Here is a 12,557-nt window from a genome sequence, read left to right as displayed (position 1 = left end):
CTTTAGAATAGTTTTTCGATTCATTGATTTTTCTGTTACTGCTTTTCTGTTGTCACTTTCATTGATTTCTACTCTTATCTGTATCATTTCTTTCCATTGTTGTGCTCTGTGTTTAATTTGCTCTTTTCTAGTTTCCTAATGTAGAAGTTTAAATTACTGGTTTTAGAGCTTTCTTATTTTCTACATGAGCATTTAATGCTATAACTAAATTTCACCCTAAGCACTATTTTAGCTGCAGCCTATAAGTTTCGATATGTTGTGTTTCTTTTCTTTGAGTGTAAAATATAATTTCTCTTAGAATTTCTTCTTTGACCCATGGTTTATTTAGAAGTATGCTATATAATTTCCAAATAATTAGGGGTTTTCTAGTTACATTTTTATTATTCTTTTGTTTAATTTTGTTATGATCTGAAAACATACTTTTTCGATTTCTTTTAAATTTGTTAAGATTTGTGTCATGGTCCAGGATATGGTTTATCTTGGTAAATCGTGTGTTGTGAAACAGTCTTGGTAGAGATAACTGAATAGTTTTTTACTATTTTCTTTCTTTCTAACGATCCTAATCATCAGTTCACTCATATATTAGTAATAGTTAATGTCAGTAAGTTTTAATTGCCCTCGCAGAGATACGAGAGGTTGTTGAATATTAAAATATCAAGAGTTGAGAATAGCTGTGTCAGGGAAAATTCAAGCATCAAAGTAGTTAAACTGAATGGTATTTAAGATCTTTTCTAGCCTTAAAATATACTAATTCTGCATTTATGTAGACTACACTCACTTCTTTACCATTAATTGATATTGTTGTTGTTAACTGCCATCAAGTAGATCCTGACTCATGGCGACTATGTGTACAACAAAATGAAATGTCGCCCAGTTCTGCATCATCCTCACAATCACCAGCATGTTTGAGTCCATCATTGTGGCTGTTATGCCAGTACATCTCATTGAGGGTCTCCCATACTTTTCTTGGTGCTCAGCTTTACCAAACTCAATGTCCTCTTCTAGTAATTGATTCCTCCTGATGGCATGCCCAAAGCAAGCAAAGCAGTGTTCTGTTGTGATCCATAGGGTTTCATTGGCTGATTTTAGGAAGTAAATCTCCAGGCCTTTCTTCTAGTCTGTCTTAGTTTGGAAGCTCCACTGAAACCTATCCATCATGGATGACCGTACCAGTGTTTGAAACACTCATAGCATAGATTCCAGCCCCACGGAACATACAAGCCACCGCAGTATGACAAGCTGATAGGCAAGTCATGATCATTGACATCAGACATGTTAAATTTTGAAGTATCTGTTGTAACCTGGAGTTAGAAAACCAGAATGGAAGAATATGTTCAGCATTTCTTGAGCTGAAAGAACTGAAGAAAAGACTCAAGCCTCAAGATGCAATATTGAGGGATTCTACAAGGAAAATCTTAAATAATGCAGGAAGCATCAAAAGAAGATGGAAGGAATACACAAAGTCACTGTACCAAAAAGAATTTGTTGACATTCAGCCATTTCAGAAGGTAGCATAAGATCAAGAACCAATGGTACAGAAGGAAGAAGTCTAAGCTACACTGAAAGCATTGGCGAAAAACAAGGCTTCAGGAATTGACGGAATACCAATGGAGATGTTTCAGCAAATGGATGTGGTGTTGGAAGTGCTCACTTGTCTCTGCCAAGAAATTTGGAAGACAGCTACCTGGCCATCTGACTGGAAGAAATCCATATTTGTACCCATTCCAAAGAAAGGGTTCCCAAAAATGAAGAAATTATTGAATAATATCATTAATATCACAGAAAGTAAAATTTTAATGTGGATCTTTCAAAAACGATTGCAGCAGTACATCAACAAGGAACTGCCAGAAATTCAAGCTGGATTCAGAAGAAGACATGGAACGAGAGATATCATTGCCAGTGTCACACAGATCTTGGCTGAAAGCAAAGAATACCAGAAAGATGGTTACCTGTGTTTTATTGACTTTGCAGAGGCATTCAACTGTGTGGATCATAACAAATTATGGATAACATTGCAAAGAATGGGAATTCCACAACACTTAATTGCGCTCATGAGGAAACTGTACATAGACCAAGAGACAGTTGTTCGAACAGAACAAGAAGATACTGCTTGGTTTAAAGTCAGGAAAAGTGTGGGTTAGAGTTTTATCCTTTCACCGTACTTATTCAGCCTGTATGCTGAGCAAATAATCCGAAAAGCTGGACCGTATGAAGAATAATGAGGCATTGGGATTAGAAGAAGACTCATTCACAGCCTGCGAAATGCAGATGACACAAACTTGCTTGCTGAACCTGAAGAGGATTTGAAGTACTTACTGATGATGATCAAAGACTACAGCCTTCAGTATGAATTACACCTCAACATAAAGAAAACAAAAATCCTCACAACTGGACCAGTAAGCAACACCATGATAAATGGGAAAAAGATTGAAGTTGTCAAGGATTTCATTTTACTCGGATCCACAATCAACACCCATGGAAGCAGCAGTCAGGAAATCAAATGACACATTGCATTGGGCAAATCTGCTGCAAAAGACCTCTTTAAAGTGTTTAAAAAGCAAAGATGTCACCCTGAAGACAAAGATGGGCTTGACCCAAGCCATGGTGTTTTCAGTCGCCTCATATGTTGGTAAAGCTGGACAGTGAATAAGGAAGACTGAAGAAGAATTTGTGCCTTCCAATTATGGTACTGGCAAAGAATATTGAATATAGCATGGGCTGCCAAAAGAACAAAGAAATCTGTCTTGGAAGAAGTACAACCAAATACTGCTTAGAAGCAAGGGTGGCAAGACTACATCTCACATACTTTGGACACGTTATCAGGAGGGATCAGTACCTGGAGAAGAACATCATGCTTGGTAAAGTAAAGGGTTAACGAAAAAGAGGAAGACCCTCAAGGATATAAATTGACACAGTGGCTGCAGCTGTGGGCTGAAGCATAACAGTGATTGTGAGGATGATGCAGGACCGGGCAGTGTTTCGTTCTGTTTTACGTAGGGTTGTTATGAATCCGAACTGACTCAAGGACACCTAACAGCAACAACATTGTAAGGAGACCAGCATATGAAGTGTTTGTTTGTTTCAGGGGGAGAGAAGTTGTTTGTTGTTGTCTCTATGATTGTTCGAAAAGTAACACCAGAATAATGAGAATGGTCTTATAAACAGCCTCTTTATTTTATATTAGCATGATTTTGCAGTAAGTATTCTTATTTCATAAGATTCATTCATATAAAAAGATTTCAGCCCTACTGCAGTTTTAAATTTGTGATTTAGTCTTTATCCTAGAAAAATATTAACATGTTGAATAGATTAGTTGTAATTGTATAAAAATATGGCAGAATACATCTTTGTTTTTTCTTGAGAGTTAAAAAATAATAATTTAAGATTTTTACTGTAATAAATTTTTTTGAACTTTCTGTTTGCTAAATTCTAAAAGTATTTCATTAATGTTTAGTTTGTGGTAAGAGTAAGAATCAGTTTATTTTTAGTTGCCTAGTAATGTTGGATTGAGAGTTCAGGCTGCTAACCAAAAAGGTCAATAGTTCGAATCCACCAGCCTCTCCTTAGAAACCGTATGGAGCAGTTCTCCTCTCTCTTACAGGGTCGCTGTGATTCAGAATCTACTTGATAACAGGTTTAGTAATGTTATGTTTTCATTTAAACTTACAATAGTAGGACATGGCAATATTTATTAATTGGCTTGAACTTGAAAATATCTAAAATATCCTAGGCTTGCTTTTGTTTCTGTTTTGTTTTTTTCTTTCTACCAGATTGTTTTTATTTATAAGGTTAGTATAAGTAATCTATGTGTAATATGTATGAAATCAGATACTTAGGATATCTTCTTCCATCTACAACCAACCCTGTCGTCAGCCTTCCAGTGTATGAAATGTCATTTATCCTAAAAATAGGAAAACAAATGTCTATATTAGCTTATCATGCTTATTTTCTGATTCAGCATCGACCTGACAGCAGTGGGTTTGGTTTTTGTATGGCCAGATTTGTAGTCATGAGATTAATCATAGTACAGGTTGTCCCTGGGTTATGAACAAGATCCGCCCCAACTGTGTCTTTAAGTCGAATTTGTAGGTAAGTTCGAATAGGTGCGTATAGTTCTTGTTTAGCCTTGTTGTTAGGTGTGGTAGTCGGTTCTGACTCTGACTCATAGTGATCCTGTGTATAACAGAATGAAGCACTGCCCCGTCCTGTGCCATCCTCACAATCCTTACTGTACTTGAGCCAATTATTGCAGCCACTGTGTTAGTCCATCTCGTTGAGAATCATCCTCTTTCTCATTGACCCTCTACTTTACTGAGTATGATGTCCTTCTCCAGAGACTGGTAGCTTCTGATAATATGTTCAAATTACGTGAAACGAAGTCTCACCATCCTTGCTTCCAAGGAGCATGCAGGCTGTTCTTCTTCCAAGAGAGATTCGGTCATTCTTCTAGCAGTCGATGGTATATTCAGTATTCCTCACCAACACCATGATTCAAAGGTATCAGTTCTTTGGCCTTCTTTCTTTTTTTCAGTTCTTTTTGGTCTAGCTTTCGCATGCATATGATGCAGTTGAAAAGTGTTTAGCCTTACTTTAGTGCAAGAAAAGCTTCAAAACCTTTGCAGTTATTTAAAAGCTGCACGTGCAGTAAGTGAAGGTTATTGTGATGAATTTGTTGCACGTAAGTGTTAGTTCACTTGTTTCAAATTAAGGACAAATATACATAACTTTAAAGGGCAAATATGAAAGTTGCCCAACCTGAGTTCATAACCTGGGGACTGCCTGTCATTCAGACAGAAAATTTAGGATCAAATATTTTCAAGTAAGACCTGAAAATTTCTGCCCTTTTTGTACCTTCCTCTAAACAAAAGGAAGAGAAGAAAAAAAAAAGAGAGGAAGAAAGGGAAAACAGGTCTATTACATCAAAGTTATTGATGGAGCCCTTGAGGGGTTTAGAGTAAGTCAAACTTCTCTGCTGAAGAATCATTTCAGAGTCCTTACAAGCTACTTGATTTCAGGTGTTTTGTTGCTATTTTATTTATGATTTCCTTCTGTTGTATCCAAGTTCTTCGGTATCAAAGTGAGCTAATAAAACCTCTAAAACAAAAATAAGGTTGGCAGCAAAATGTCATTCAGGAATGAGTAGTTATTTTTTAGCCTGTCCCAGGAAAAGAGCTCAGTGGAAAATAACCAAATAGGAAGTATGTCTCTTATATACCCACTTCTCTCGAGTCGATTCCAACTCATAGCGATCCTCCAGGACAGAGTAGAACTGCCCTACAGAGCTTCTAAGAAGCGCTGACAGATTCAAACTGCCGACCTCTTGGGTAGCAGCTGTAGCACTTAACCACTATGCTGCCAGGGTTTCCAGTCTCTTACATAGAGCTCTACATATTTGGGGCTGTTTTACCACCAGAAGAGCACTCAGAGCGAATTAATTTGTGTAACATCTTACAGCTAGCATAATATTTCCATATGCATTCTTAACTGATCTTAACAGCCCTCTCAGAGAGAAAGCATGTGTGGCTGCGTTTGTGGTTTGTGGGTGTGTAATAGTGTCTTGGTTTTCCAAAGGATGAAAGGGGGAAGAAAGGTTAATTAGCTTGCTAACATCTATACGTTAAGCCTTTAGAGTAGGGACTAGAAGTCTTATATTATTGCCAGAATTCCATGAGCATTCCAGTTCAACAGTGTCTTTTGCAATCATAGAATTCAGCTGGCACTATGTAGAATATGAAGAAATTACAAGACAGTATATTTTCTAGAGAATATGTACTCTAGTAGAAAATAAAAGACAATCGTATAAACCAACTAGAGGATAAGATAAAGCAAATTAATATTTATTAACATCTACCAATTGTCTGGCACAAGTTAGGTCCTTTACATATGTTACCTTTTGGGGAGGATGATAATAACATCATTTTACAGGTAAGACAATAGTCCCAGAAAAGTTTAAAAAACAAAAAGCCCCATGTTCAGTCAGTAGAAAATGACAGGTCCAAGATCTAAGCCCAAGTTTCTGCCTACAAAACCAAAGGTTAAAACCAAAGGACAAAATGTGTCCTATATGTATACATAGGCACCCTGGTAGTACAATGGCTAAGAGCACAGCTGCCAACCAAGAGGTCAGCAATTGGAATCCACCCGCTGCTGTTTGGAAACCCTGTGGGGCAGTTCTGTTCTGTCCTATAGGGCCCCTATGAGTCGGAATCCCCTCAAGGGCAATGGATTTGTTTTGTTTTGTTTTTGGTTTTTGTTTGTTTTTTACATATATATATGTATGTATATATGTATATGTTTATGGGTATATATATATGTTATATATATATATATGATTACATTTTAGGATCATGGCATCACAAGAATTATAAGATTTTGACAAATACAGAAAAGCCTCCTGGTCCCCATAATGTGGACTCTAAGCCTTTCAGTCACATAGCTGAAAAGAAGGTTCTGTCTTTTTCCATGAGTCAGTATAAGTGCTCTGTATTTAACATAGGACAAGAAAAACGTAAATGACAACAAAACATTAATATTTCCAAACCATTCATCTATTTTTATCTTTTGGGCAGTGAATCATACCAGTGATCTGGCCCTCTCCTCCTATTACCTGTTGAAAACCTTCATGCCAAAAATGTGTTTCATCCACAGAAGTGTGCAGGCTTTGGAGGCATGCATGTTGGTCACGCCCTTGTTATATACTCCATTTTAATTAAAGCTTAAACAAAATGAAATTGGCCTGGTTATTAACACATCCACCAACATCCACGTGATGAGTTATTATTAAGTGAATCACTATTAAATATACTGCCAGAAGTCCGTTTTATGCTTTCTCCCAGTCACACCTCTCCCCCACCAAAGTAACTGCTATCCTGACCTCTAACATCTTGATTAGTTTCATCTGTTTCTGAATTTTATATAAATGGAATTGTACACTGTATATTCATTTGCATCTGGCTTTATTTACTCATTAGTGTCTATGAAATTTTCCCATGGTTTTGTATATAATAGTAATATGTTTATTTTCGTTGCTCTACAGTATTTCAAAGAGTGGGTATACCACAATGTATCCACTCTACTGTTGATAGATATTTCACTTGTTTCCAATTTGGGGTTATTATAACTAATACTGCTATGAACATTCTTACACATATCTTTTGGGACACTGACTTACACATTCCTCTTAACTATATACCTAAAAGTGGACTTGTTTGGTCTTGAAACATGCATGTGCCCAACGTAGATACTGCCAAACAGTTTTCCAAAGTAGATAAATACTAATACACACTCCTGCTTGCAGTATATGAGAGTTCTAGTTGGTATTGCTGGTATGTTTCATTTTAGACATCAAGTGGCTGTATAATAATTTCTAAATTTAATTTAAATCTTCCAATGGCATATCATCATTTCGATCGACAGTTTGCGTATCTACTTTTTATGAAATGTCTTTTCATATCTTTTTGCTGAATTTTTAATTGGCTTGTTTTCTTAGTGATTTAAAAGGGTTTTTTATTCTTGGATGAGTCCTTGCAGGCTGGAAGTATCTACTTTGATTCTTGGCATGGCTTTTTACTCTCTTAGTGATTTCTTTTGATGAAAAGAAATTCCTAATTTTAATTAATCCAGTTTATCAGTCCTTTCCATTATGATTAGTGTATTCTTTCTCCTTTTTCTCTCCTTTCTCAAGTTTCTACCTATTTTTATAGAAAGTACTTACTGCTTACTTTTGGTATTATCTTACTGCATTGTATAGTTGTACTCTTTTAAATGCTTTTTAGAACTGGGAGATAGATAATAAACAGATAAAGGTGTAATACTTCAGGGCTCACAGGAAGTATTCCATGCCTTCTTTAGATAAGTAGGCAGGCAGGCAGGCAGGCATAGTTCTTGGTAAGCTCTTTGTGTAAATGGACACAAATGGCTAAAATGTCCATGCCTATGTGTGTGGTTGTCTTTCCTGTGTGTAGGTTATCTTCTTCCTGAAAGAATTGCCTTACCTAAAAAGCAAAAAAAAAAAAACCAAACCCAGTGCCATCGAGTCGATTCTGACTCATGGCGACCCTATAGGACAGAATAGAACTGCCCCATAGAGCTTCCAGGGAGCACCTGGCGGATTCAAACTGCCGACCCTTGGGTTAGCAGCCGTAGCACTTAACCACTACACCACCAGGGTTTCCATAAATTCCTTACCCAACCATTTACTGCATTCTTTCACGAAAGTCACATTGATGGAAGTGGTCCATGATCTACAATAATAATAGCAGTGAAAATTCTCATAATCTTTCAAAGGAGAATATCTAAAACTGAACCAAACCCACTGTCATTGAGTCGATTCCAACTCATTATGACCCTCTGGGACAGAATAGAACTGCCTCATAGGGTTTCCAAGGCTGTAAATCTTTATGGAAGCTGACTGCTACATCTTTCTCCCATGGAGCTGCTAGTGGGTTCAAACTGCCAGCTTTTCGGCTGGCAGCCAGAGGCTTTTAACCACTGCACCACCGGGGCTCTTTAGAGAGAACATAGTGGGCCAGGCTTGTCTTTGGAACTTTCGCTCTCTGTATGTCCTCACCTTTTCCATTTTTCTTTTAGAAACTTGATGCCGTTGTGGAACACACCATCCTGACCTCTGTACCTTCAGCTGTTCTCTGTTTTCCAGTTGTTCCTGACACTCAACTCCATCATCCTTCCTCCCCCTACTAACTCTGCCATGCTTAGTTTGTCTTAGTTCTTCTGAGCCAGTTTAGTGATCCATTTCCTATTATATTTCTAACTTTTTTAATAAATACAAATATTAATGTGTTGATTTGTACTTTTAGATAAAACCTAGAATAGAAATTAAACCCAATGGAGCCCTGGCGGCACAGTGGTTAAGAGCTACAGCTGCTAACCAAAAGGTCGGCAATTGGAATCCAGCAGCCGCTCCTTGGAAACCCTATAGGGCAGTTTTGCCCTGTCCTGTAGGGTCTCTGTGAGTCAAGATCAACTCAACGGCAACAGGTTTTGGTTTTATATTAAAAGTATTGCTACTAACATTCTACTTCCGGTTCATTTAGTTTGTTTCTCAACAACATTTCAAAGAAACTAAATATTACATGTAAGAGATCTTTTTCATATTCAGACTATTGTTTACATTCACACATACATTCTCAAAATTCTTTTCAAAATTGAACACCAAATGTTTTTCTGTTCTCAATAAATACCCATATTCCAAAATAAAATTTTTCCATTAAAAGATGAAACGTTTTCCCTTTTTTTATTTAATTTATTTGAAATGGAAATAACTAGAGGTGTGTGAAAAGCACAGTTTCCTGAGAATTTTCCACAGCAAACATTTTGTCAACCTTAAATAAGGAAAGCTGTGGTTTTCCTCATACATCCTAATATTGTGAAGTCTTTTTTCATGCAGGTGTAAAAACTTCATAGAGACTACTGAGCCTTTTAAGCTTCAAAACAAGTTTAGGTAAATTTCAGATGTATCACTGTATTTGAATTCCTTCTATAAACCTGCATGACATTCTGTCTCTTCTATAAAGTTTATCACATTCTGCCTTGTATTAGTTACTTTGTGCATTTGTCTTGCCCTTTTAAATTAGAGTAAGATTATGAGCCACCAATGATAAAGAGTCTGTCTTTATGTGTAAGACCATGCCTTAACATGATGAGGGCTCAGTAAATATAAAGAGCAAAGGCCTGGTGTTGCAGTAGTTAGGAACTTAGCTGCTAATCAAAAGGTCGGCAGCTCCAATCCACCAGCCACTCCTTGGAAACCCTGTGGGTCAGTTCTGCTCTGTCCTATAGGGTTGCTCTGAGTCGCTGTCGATTTGATGGCAGCAGGTTAAAATATAAAGAGGGAGGAAGTAGGTGAGAAAGGAAAATGGTCAGGAGAGAAATAAGGGACTCCCCTACTTAGTCTTGTGATTCTTGGACTTTACCCAGTGTCTAAAGCAAAATGCAGACGTACTCTAAAAATGCAGCAAATTTTTACAATTTATAGTATAAAAAGCATCTGAGTTTGGGTGACAAGATAAGAGAAAATTATCTCAAATAGTTTACAATGAAGCTGTTCAAGAATACTAAATTCGGAAACCTGGTTTTGACTACCAGCTTGTTCCTAAGTGACGAATCTTGAAGTCAAATCTGAACTTTTAGTCTAATCGTTCGGTAAAATCTTTGGCCTATATCTCCTTTAGTTCCTGTTAAAATTTGATTTTAAAATTTAAATGAAAACTTTTTAAATTGCTTTCTTAAGAATAAATTTTTTTTTAAAGGCTTGAAATGTTAAATTTAATAGTTAAACTTAGGAATAAAAAAGTCTATATAAATGGTTGCTGTAATTTATAAAATTTGCTTTTAACTAAGACTTTCTCATTTTTAAATCAAACATTTTAAGATCTACATGCATAACATTTTTATTCATTTTTTTAGGAACAGAATATTTGAGTCCTTAGTATTTATAAAGGATTTAACTACCATGTACATCAGTAACAGTTTTTGCGTTTGCACATTTTTTTTCCCATTAGAATATTTATCTGCTCCAGTCTTAGTTATCTAATGCAGTTGTAACAGAAATACCACAAGTGGATGGCTTTAACAAAGAGAAATCTATTCTCACAGTTTAGGAGGCTACAAGTTCGGATTCAGGGCACCAGCTCCAGAGAAAGGCTTTCTCTCTCTGTTGGCTCTGGAGGAAGTTCCTTATCGCCTTTCTCAACATCTGTGGGCCTGACATTCCTTGGATATCATGTGTCTTGGCAGCGATCTTTTCCTGGGTCTAGGAGATTCTCAGCACAGGGACCCCAGGCCCAAAGGATGTGCTCCACTCCTGGCTCTTCTTTCTTAGTGGTAATGAGGTCCCTCTCCTCTCTGTTCGCTTCTCTCTTTTATATGTCAAAAGAATTTGACTCAAGATACAACCCAATCCTATAGATTGTACCCTGCCTCATGAACATAACTGCCTCTAATCCTGCCTCATTAACATCATAGAGGTTAGGACTTAACAACACATAGGATAATTACATCAGATCACAAAGTGGAAAATGACCACACAATACTGGGACTGATGGCCTAGCCAAGTAGACACAAAGTTTGGGGGGACACAGTTCAATCCATGACAGCTCCCCAAATCATAAGCTATTCAGATTTGCAAATCATTCATACAAATATGAATTTATTAAAACCATCTAACAGCTAAATATAAGGAATTTTGAAAGATCAGATATATTCTAAGGGTATAAAACTCTGGTACCGTGTATCCTGACATTTATCAATGATTTGATTAAATAATTTTTAATTCAATGAAAGCCTCAATTCTTATATTGTTATAGTAATGGTATTGTTATTAGTACTTCATCATAACGTGCCGTTCCTCTGTAGGCTGACAATTTAGATGCCCTACTAAGAAGTAGGAAACCCTAGTGGCATAGTGGTTAAGTGCTACAGCTGCTAACTAAAAGGTCGGCAGTTCAAATCCACCAGGCACTCCTTGGAAACTCTATGGGGCAGTTCCACTGTGTTTTATAGGGTCACTATGAGTCAGAATCAATTTGACAGCAACGGGTTTTCTTTTACTGAGAAGCGATTGGTAATAACCTTGTTATCAGTTATAAACTCCCCCTCTGTTTGCAAAGATTCCTGTTCAGAGAGGGACAAGGCTTAAATTTCTAAGAGTTTCTTGCATTCTGACTAGTGTTGCCTTGCCACTAGCTGCATGACTTCAAGTGAGTCACTTATCTCTTGTTTTTTTCTCATTTCTGTAATAATAAGTGTTTCAAGACATCCTGATAATGCATTTTAATCCCCTTCAAAGTCCTTACTGTAACAGATGTAAAAATGATAATGCTTATCCTCTCAACGTTTGGATTTGTCTTGCCAAAAATTTTAGCATTTCATATACCCTCTCAGACTCAGCAACTTTTTATAATACTTCTGTACCGTATGGGATTTTGATACTTTGTTAAGTGTTCTTAAACAACTGACCTTTTTCATATTTAAATGTAACAGTTGTTCATTCTACAAGATATTTGGCCATAGTGTTGGGTAGCCAACTTTATCAAAATTTCCAGCTTATAAATATTAGAAGCAGGAAATACATTTTGAAATGTTGTTATTGTTAGGCGCCGTCAAGTCGGTTCCAACTGATAACAACCCTATGCACAATAGAATAAAACAGTGCCCTGTCCTCACCATTTTTACAGTCATTGCTATGTTTGAATCCACTGCTGCAGCCACAGTGTCAAAACATCTCATTAAGTGTCTTCCTCTTTTTCCCTGACCCTCTACTTTACCAAGCATGATGTCCTTCTCGAGGGACTGGCCCCTTCTGATAACATGTCCAAAGTACGTAAGACAAGGGCTCTCCATCCTCACTTCTAAGGAGCATTCTGACTGTACTTCTAAGACATTTGTTCATTCTTCTGGTACTACATGGTATATTCATTAGTCTTCGCCAGCACCATAATTGAAAGGGATCAGTTCTTCTTTGGTCTTCCTTATTCATTGTCCAGCTTTCGCATGCATGTGAGGCAATTGAAGATGCCATGGCTTGGGCCAGGTGCACC

At 37.0% G+C, this 12,557-nt stretch overlaps 1 protein-coding gene across 2 annotated transcripts in view; it reads left to right on the top strand.

Moving 5' to 3' along the window:
- Positions 1–12,557, top strand: part of SRFBP1 (serum response factor binding protein 1) — a 61,264-nt gene that overhangs the window by 34,175 nt on the left and 14,532 nt on the right. The window lies entirely within an intron of this gene.

The sequence above is a fragment of the Loxodonta africana genome, chromosome 2 (assembly GCF_030014295.1).
Source record: "Loxodonta africana isolate mLoxAfr1 chromosome 2, mLoxAfr1.hap2, whole genome shotgun sequence".
In the NCBI taxonomy this organism is placed as follows: Eukaryota; Metazoa; Chordata; class Mammalia; order Proboscidea; family Elephantidae; genus Loxodonta; species Loxodonta africana.
Note: the sequence above shows the minus strand (reverse complement) of the source record. Positions and strands in the feature narration are given on the sequence as shown.